Source organism: Sciurus carolinensis, chromosome 8, assembly GCF_902686445.1.
Source record: "Sciurus carolinensis chromosome 8, mSciCar1.2, whole genome shotgun sequence".
Lineage (NCBI taxonomy): Eukaryota > Metazoa > Chordata > Mammalia > Rodentia > Sciuridae > Sciurus > Sciurus carolinensis.
Genome location: NC_062220.1, coordinates 26,228,620 through 26,236,058, shown reverse-complemented (window position 1 = coordinate 26,236,058; position 7,439 = coordinate 26,228,620).

Genomic DNA, 7,439 nt, shown 5'->3' with positions numbered 1-7,439 from the left:
GTGCCTCCTGACATGAACCAATATGCATGACACAGAACCACCTATAAAACTGTCTTGCCAAAAACATTATCCTCAATATAACCAAGGTCTTAAATTTAACTTCCAGTTTATAAGGAGATGCATGGATCCAAATAACAATGTCACCTTGAGGAAATAATCACCCACAAGTATGTGAGACAGTCTATATGAGACTGGTCTTTTTCAAAGGCAATGTTATGAAATAACAATACCATGGCTGTCCTTGATGGTATCCTGGTTCAAAGAAAAAAAAGGATGATTTACAAAAGGCATTTGGAGAAAATTTGGAACATTTTAAATATGGTCTGGGTATTAGGTAATGTTGAGGAGTTATTAATTTTGGTAATAATGGTATGGAGTTGTAGAAGGAATGCCTTTTTTATTTTTTTAAGTTAAAAGTCTTTGTTCACTCCTTTAAAGGGCAGACAGAGTCAAAGACAGGGAGACAGACTGTTCTGTGGCCAGTATATGGGTGTTTCATGTGCTAGTATTTCATTTTTCTATGCTTAAAATTTGTATAAAAAATGAAAAAAGTTATAAAAGAAGATTAAGAAAAAATATTACCAATATTCCAAAATATTGACAATGGTGACTTCAACATAATTACACATAATTTAATCCTGATTTTAAAAATAATATTCTGTCTGAAGGAACTAAAAAACAGTTTTTTAAAAAAATTTCAGACTTAACTACAACCTCTTAAACTTTTATTCTGAGAACTTTGATGTTATGTTTTTGACAGCTTATATTTTTCCATTAAACACAAAGACTCCATACCATGAGTGTAAGAAAATTTTGCTACAAATTTTGGAATTTTTGGCAAGTTCTGTAGAGACATTGTACTTTTTAGTAAAGTCTAATTTAAATTAGGTAAATATTGATGTTCAGTGCAAAAGAATTGAAGTGAATACATGATAAAGAAATATGATTTATGGAAAATAGAAAATAAAAAACAAAAGAAGAAAATAATTACTACTGTAAAGCTGGCTAACAACCACTTTAACTAAGAAAGCAAACAATACCAGTCACTCCTAGTGGGAAAACCTGGTACCAAGTGCCTCCTGACATGAACCAATATGCATGACACAGAACCACCTATAAAACTGTCTTGCCAAAAACATTATCCTCAATATAACCAAGGTCTTAAATTTAACTTCCAGTTTATAAGGAGATGCATGGATCCATATTGAAAATATACTGAATAAGAGTATGAGAAGTCTCCACATTAATAAGAGATTGGTGCACACCTCACCAAAGTCTTCAACTAAATAAAAAACACACTGAAAAAGAAATTTGATTCCGAGGTCCTTGATCCATTTTGAGTTGAGTTTTGTGTAGGGTGAGAGATAGGGGTTTAATTTCATTCTATTGCATATGGTTTTCCAGTTTTCCCAGCACCATTTGTTGAAGAGGCTATCTTTTCTCCATTGCATAGTTTTGGCCCCTTTGTCTAGTATGAGAAAATTGTATTTATTTGGGTTTGTGTCCATGTCCTCTATTCTGTACCATTGATCTACCTGTCTATTTTGGTACCAATACCATGCCGTTTTTGTTACTATTGCTTTGTAGTAGAGTTGAAGATCTGGTATTGCAATACCCCCTGCTTTGCTCTTGCTACTGAGGATTGCTTTAGCTATTCTGGGTTTTTTATTCTTCCAGATGAATTTCATAATTGCTTGCTCTATTTCTGTAAGGTACATCATTGGGATTTTAATTGGAATTGCATTGAATCTGTATAGCACTTTAGGTAGTATAGCCATTTTGACAATATTAATTCTGCCTATCCAGGAACATGGACCCTGCATCTTATAGAAGAAAAAGTAGGTCCAAATCTTCAACTTGTTGGCTTAGGATCAGACTTCCTTAACAGGACTCCCATAGCACAAGAAATAAAAGCAAGAATCAACAACTGGGATAGATTCAAACTAAAAAGCTTTCTCTCAGCAAAGGAAACTATCAGAAATGTGAAGAGAGAGCCTACAGAGTGGGAGAATATCTTTGCCAACCATACCTCAGATAGAGCGCTAATTTCCAGAATCTATAAAGAACTCAAAAAACTCTACATGAAGAATACAAATAATCCAATCAACAAATGGGCTAAGGAAATGAACAGACACTTCACAGAAGAATATGTACAAGTAATCAACAGATATATGAAAAAATGTTCAACATCCCTAGTAATAAGGGAAATGCAAATCAAAACTACCCTAAGATTCCATCTCACCCCAATTAGAATGGCGATTATCAAGAATACAAGCAACAATAGGTGTTGGCGAGAATGTGGTGAAAAAGGAACACTCATACATTGCTGGTGGGGTTGCAAATTAGTGCAGCCACTCTGGAAAGCAGTGTGGAGATTCTTCAGAAAGCTTGGAATGGAAACACCATTTGACCCAGCTATCCCACTCCTTGGCCTATACCCAAAGGACTTAAAATCAGCATACTACAGAGATACAGCCACATCAATGTTCATTGCTGCTCAATTCACCATAGCCAGATTGTGGAACCAACCTAGATGCCCTTCAGTTGATGAATGGATAAAGAAACTGTGGCATATATATACAATGGAATATTACTCCGCAATGAAGAATGATAAAATTATGGCATTTGTAGGCAAATGGACGAAATTGGAGAATCTCATGCTAAGTGAGATAAGCCAATCTCAAAAAACTAAAGGACGAATGATCTCGCTGATAAGCAGATGAGGACATATAATGGGGGGTGGGAGGGGTTAGCATTAGGTTTAGGGTTAGGTTTAGGATTAGGGATAAGGAGAGCGGTAAGAATGAAGGAAAGAAAGACTGTATAGAGGGAAAAGAGGGGTGGGAGGGGTGGGGGTGAAGGAAAAAAAATAAACATCATTGCCCTATGTAAACGTATGATTACACAAATGGTATGCCTTGACTCTATGTACAAATAGAGAAACAACATGTATCCCATTTGTATACAATAAAAAAAAAGAAATTTGATTTTATTGAAAAAAGTTTTGAAATTTTCCTCAATTTTAATATATTATTTTAAAATCAGAAAAAGTAAGTAAAAGAAAGACAGGCATAAGATAGAATTGTGTGTGAAAAAATAAAAAGCTTTAAGCCTGTACTTTCAAGGTAACTGTAATATAGGTTATTGTTGCTTTGGTTCTGAAGCTGTTTAATACATTAATAGTTTGCAAAAGGAATTTCAAGGTATATTTTTAAATAATATACTTTTTAAATAATGTCTTGGCAAAGCAACAGGAAGCGTAGCAAAATAGGTCAAACCAGATGCAAAATGTTCACGTATTTCATTAATAAACATGGACATTCTTTACATTTTGAAAAAATACAATCCAATATCTTTGGGGCTATTCTTTTCTGCACAGTTATTCAATCATAGAGAACCCTGGAGATTGGCAAATGCCAAGAAGGAAGAGCATCAGAGAAATGCCCAGAGATCTTAGAATGATAATGGAAAAAAATTAGAGATTAGTTTTCAGTGACGTAAGTGAAAAACAGGTCAGTGCAGATGGGAACTAGGTATAGGCAGGACACTGCCTTTCCTTGCTGCCTGCTGACACCTATGTCATGTTCAAATTGGGGACACTAGAAACCTGGGAACAGCAGGTATAGCAAGGCATACAAATAAGGCGCCTTCAGGGCTTCATTCATCAAAGAAAATGCAAGAAATTAAATACACGTGCTGAACCTGCCAAGAGATGACAGGGTGCAGAGATAAAGTTACAAAAATATATAAAAGGTATTAATGCCCAGAAGAAAGAGAAAGCATTTGACCCAGAGCTAAGAATAATGGGATTAAATAAAGAACTGAAAATTTTTGTAGTAAAAAATTATTTAAGTGGTGTCACTGGAACATCTCTTAGTGCTTGCCTTTTACATGCTATCGTGCCATTTAATAGTAACATCCTCCCCAACCTAGTCATTCACCTGGGTTAATTCTCTTCTCTTGGAGTCAGGTTGCTCAAATTCCTTAAATAATAGTACAGTGCAGCAGTGCCCAAATTTTACCGTTCACGAAAACTATCTGGAGAATTTTAAAATCTCAATGTTCAGGTCACACCCCATAGCTATTAATTTAAAATATCTGGGAGTGGGAGCTGGCATCAATATACTTTAAAGATCATCAGGAAAGTCTGATGCAGGAAGTGCAACACAGTGTGGGAGGTACTGGCACACTGTGCAAAGGGACATGTGGGCAGCTGTGCATGCTATAAAATTCACACTGGAAAAAGTTTCAGAAAAACCTACCACCCAAGTGCTAATAGTCCAGTCAAATCATGTAACTTCTGCACAGAAAGAGACAATAATTACCATACAGTAGCCAGAACAATGTAAAACTGAATGAGTCCGTGACCAGGAGGAGAAATTGGTAATTTGTACCATAGTTTCAGTTTGGTAGGGAATCACCGCTGGGATATGGTAAGAACTGGTTCCACACTAGCTGGATATAAGCACAATGTCTTTTTTTTTTTTCAATTTTTGTTCATTTTATTTATTTATTTTAATTTGTTCCTTTTAGTTATACAAGACTGTCGATTATGCTTATATATTCTGTGCAAGAGAGCTATTGACTCTACTCTCAAAAGTTCTCCTTTATCAAAAGATAACCTCATACATTCTTCTCTGCTTCCACCCCGTTGACCACCAGGCTATCTCTAATCTCCCCTCACTCTTTCTCTCCTACCATTCTAGAACTGTCTCACTTTTGTAGCTGAAAGTAACTCTTTCTAAGCCTCTCCATTTGAAGGTAATGACATTGCTTCACTTCTAAGAAATCTCCACTAACATTTGCCCCTTTAGGTCATTTCTTCTACTGGACCTTGAATTTTATTTTATCTTCACGCCCATAATCCTGTTAACCTCCTGAGTAATTTTAGTATCTGGTTATTAACCATTTGACTTTTGTTTTTTTTTTTTTTGCGGTGCTGGGGATTGAACCCAGGGCCTTGTGCTTGTGAGGCAAGCACTCTACCAACTGAGCTATCTCCTCAGCCCCCATTTGACTTCTTAATCTCAGCTCTTTGCTCTCCTTGACACCACTAAACTTCAGAGTGACAACCCTCAGAAGGTCCATATTCCAGACTTCGTCACAGGGCACTAAAACACATCTAACAACTCAGGGGTTCTCCCAGTGAGGCAGCAACTTGCCTGCCTGCTCTCGTTCACCTATCAACAAGTCATTATCGCCCTCCAGCTGGTGCTTTGCCCTGGGTGTGCTGCAATGACCCAGACGCAAATCGTCATTCCTCATGGATATTGCCGTCTCGCACTGTCACACAGAGTGAAACTGGTCTTTGACTGCCTCTTCAGATTTCTACTTCCTTCCTTCATAAACCCCTTCCTAAGGCTGGTCCTTGAGTTTAAGTGTTAAACAATGCCTACTGTGCTTATTCCTAGCTGGCTCATTCCCAGTCTACTCTGTGCGTGCCTGACCCCAGTCGCCAGAAAACAAACTGACAAGAATACCTTTCCACCTCTGCTAATTGATACTGTCTAATGACAGAGGATGAGGAAGGTGAGGCTCCTGCTAAATGACAATAATTTAATCTCTCTCTACTTTACACTCACAACTGTTCTTCTTTTCCACCCCACCTGCTTTGCACAAGTCTCCGTCACGTACACCGTCCCTCCCCACAGACAATGTGTTTTGACAACTCTCCTCTCATCTGCAGTTCTAGTCCAAAAGGAAAAAGAAAGAAGCGTTCTTTCTCCTCTCCACATCCATCAGGATTCCCGCTGCAGCTAGTGCTTCTTATAAGCACTTATAACCATTCTTAAGCAGTTATAACCATTTAAAATGCACACTTGGGAGGCATATAAGCCAAAATGATGTAATTCAATATGTACAGAAGGAATAGATAATCACGTATACAAAAACCTATCCATTCAATTGCCAATGTTGTTGTGTTGAATTTGGAGTTGGAGGTGGAGACTTACAATAAGAATGTATTCAGGGATTACTTATGTAAATAAAAACAATTCTCAGAACCTTTAAAACAGTTTCATATGATCAATATGGATTTTAGATAACCGAAGAACCATCCTCTCATATTTAAATAGACAAATATTTTAGGCAAAATATCTCATTTCATCTCAGTAGGACCCTTGACTAGCACCTTTTAAACCATGTAATTACTTAATCCACTTTTCAGCACCTCTGTACCCTATCCAGACTGGATATAGAGATCTGGGAGTCATCTGCCTACAAATTATAAATGAAGAGCAAACTGAGTTAGTTGAGATCACTCTGGAAATATTTGTAAAGAAGAAGAGAAATGATGCAAGGTCAGAACAGTGACCTGCAAGGAGAAACGTGCAAACCTGAGGACAGAGGCAGATGGGTCTGCTGCTTTTGTCACCATCTGCCAGTCCATTCTTCTCTACCTACAACTATGGTTTGCCTGTATCCCTCAAGTGTACCTAGCACTAAATAGTATTTATTGCATTTGGTAACAAAAAAAGCTCATTGGTGCTATGGACTATGTCCCTGCAAGTCCATATGTTGAAACCCTAATCCACAGTATGACAGTATTAGGAGGTGGGGTCATCAGGAAATAATCAGTCCATAAGGGTGGAACCCTCAAGAATCGGATTAGTGCCATTATAAGAAGAGGTACTAGAGGTGATCTCTCTTTTTCTCTCCCCAACACCCTCTCTATCCCCATGTGAGGATTCAGTGAGAAGGTAACTGTCTATGAGCCAGGAAGTGGGACTTCATCAAAAATCCAATCTTGTTGCCACCCTAATCTTGGACTCCAAGTCTCCAGAACTATGAGAAATACATTTTTGTGCATTAAGCCACACGATCTGTGGCATTTTGTTACAGCAGCCCAGATTGAACAGGAAATTGGTGGCCCTAGTTACAGCAGATTCAGTAAATTCAGTACAGAAACCACAAAGTGGATGAGTAGGGACTGAATATTAGGTAAGGAAACTGAATTCAGAAAGCTTTGGACAGTGACAGCAAGGAAGGAGAGAGCCTGAAGCAGCAATGGAGAGATCAAGGTCAACACACAACTTTTCAACTCCAGAGCTGCTTGAGTGTATTCAAATTTTAGTGGCAAAGATTCAGTTGAGAGAGAGAGATGATAAAAATTAACTGGCGGCATGGTCATTCCACAAAATACATTCCAAAGGATCACAATTGACTCCCTACTCATGAAATTTGATGGTGACCTCTTTTCAGTTCTTTCTCCCTGATCTTCTGTAGCAGTTGATTAAGTTAACCATCCCTTTCCTTGAAATTCTTTCTCGGATTTCTAGACACTTTGTACTTAACCTATTTTTCTGTCTGCCTTCCTGGCTGCCTCCTATTTCACTGCCTGATGGGGTTTATTCCCCAAGTTGTCTGTCCTTCTTGACCTTAGAGTTTTTCTCTCCATACTGTCTATTCAGCTAATCCTGCAGCAGTGAGTTAACCCACTT